General features: G+C 32.7%; 1 long non-coding RNA gene across 1 annotated transcript; it reads left to right on the top strand.

Moving 5' to 3' along the window:
• Positions 1-547: 547 nt before the first annotated feature.
• LOC111400055 lies at positions 548-813 on the top strand. Its single transcript, XR_002703830.1, has 2 exons — positions 548-636; positions 744-813. It is a non-coding gene; the product is annotated as an uncharacterized LOC111400055 (long non-coding RNA).
• Positions 814-2,097: the final 1,284 nt, after the last annotated feature.

The following is a 2,097-nucleotide window of genomic DNA, read 5'->3' as shown; positions in this document are numbered from 1 at the left end:
TTTGAATTGTTAGATTATTGATTTTTTTTTTCACTTTTCAATATTAATTAGATCGAAACTCGTTATGGAGGATATCTCAATGCCTTAATTTACTACAATTTTTAAGCTTTAAGCCTTGAAGTATAATCGATTGTATAAATTTGTGATTATTTCTTTGAGAACCAATTGACTTAAGTCGGACCCGGTCGAATTAGTTGATTATAGCCAACTAGATCAATTTTGTTCTCATAAAAATCTAATCATATTCACATGGATTCATATTTTTTAATATACCTTTTTATCTTTTCCTTTTTGACCTTAAGCCTTCGTTTGAGAGACTTTAAAATTTTAAATTGTTTGCTACAGTATCATTTGTCACCACACATTCACACCATAAAATATTTTACATACAAACCAAAAAATTTTCCAAATTTTTTTACTTTTTAACCACACATTCTTCAAAAATATTATTTAAAGTTTTTTAGTTTTTCAAATAATGGGTGTGATACAGGTCCTAAATTAATATAATATATTTGCTCACATCGAGGGTAAGACACACTATCTTCCCATAACTAAATAACATGGGGTTGGAGATGCTGATGAATATGTTTGGCGGACTCGGAGCTGGCGGTTTGTCCATCCCAAGCAATCCTAATGGTTGAAATTATTCTCTGCCTTTTTATTTAATTAAATTTATTTTTTCGTTATGATTGGTCGGTTACCAGATATCTTAATCCTAGTGTGCGCGTGCGCGTGCGTTTTAGTGCCCCCGGAAGAACTTTATGCAACTCAATTATCACAGCTTCAAGAGATGGGTTTCTTTGACACCCAAGAGAATATCAGAGCACTGCGTGCAACTTCAGGAAATGTTCATGCAGCAGTGGAACGACTTTTGGGGAATCTGGGACAATAGTGTCTGTCGTTAAAAAGGGGAAAATTACCAAAAACGAGGGGTTTAACATTTAGTTAACAAAAATCAGGTGATTAAGAAATTTTTACAAGAGTCGGGCGTTAAAAACTAATTCTCTCTCTCTCTCTCTATTTGTATAGAGAAAAAGGGTATGGAACCATTTCTCTGTCTATTTCCAAAGCAGAAAGTGGAATGGAACAAGAGAAGAATGAAATTTGATGATGACCTTGTCAATTGACACTCTCTCCAAATCGATCAGTATGATGATTGTCACCTATTAGTCGTCCCTCCATCGGCACGCTACTGTAGTCGCAATCCCCAAATTTTTTCTCTGACAACCTGCCGTCTGACTCTTCCAACAGATACCCCATCTCAGCTGAGACTCAACAAAATCTGATGTTCGATCCACCAAAACCTCCACCCACCTTCGACAAAGTTATGATTCGTAACGCCCCGACCCGCATGGACGGAAACGTCACTCAATCATTGTACGTTAGTCGTAAAGTTAGTTCAATATATTTTTAGTAGAAGGTATAAAGATTAAATTTTAAAATTTAATTAAAGAATTTTCTTTTTTTTATTTAAACAATAATCCAATTCTAAAAGAAAACAATTTCAAAAAAAAATTTAGAATGAGTTTCATGCATGTAACGACTATTGACGTGAAATTTTGACAAAATTTAAAAAGTAATGTTGCTATTCCAATTTTATTTTATTTTTTGTCTCAAACAGTAATTGTCAAAATAAATTTGATTTTATAGCTATCGACCTTGAAATTTCATCAAATTTTAATGTAAAGTAGTAAACTCCTTATAATATGACATATTCAAAAACTAGCTTCCGTCGACATCATATGGGGTATTAAAATATTTTTCAAAACTTAGCAACGACCCGATTGAAAGGTAACTGGTGCAGTTCACTTAAAATGGCATATAAAATTCCACCGACGTCAAAATCACATGATTTCAAATTTATTCAATAACTAATTCATGAGACTATCAAATCCAATTGGTTTCATCGAAAAATTACAAGTAACGAGTGAATTATGAATTTCTGAAAATAATGGTAGAAGCTGAAAAACAGAGACAACACCCAGCACAATTTACTTTATGTGACATATAACCTTTTACCGATATTGGATTGACATGATTCCAATTTTATTTAGTATCTAACTTATTAGGCTATCCAATCCAATTGGTTTCGTATAA

Source organism: Olea europaea, chromosome 9 (assembly GCF_002742605.1).
Source record: "Olea europaea var. sylvestris chromosome 9, O_europaea_v1, whole genome shotgun sequence".
Taxonomy (NCBI): domain Eukaryota; kingdom Viridiplantae; phylum Streptophyta; class Magnoliopsida; order Lamiales; family Oleaceae; genus Olea; species Olea europaea.
This window is presented reverse-complemented; position numbering and strand designations above follow the sequence as displayed.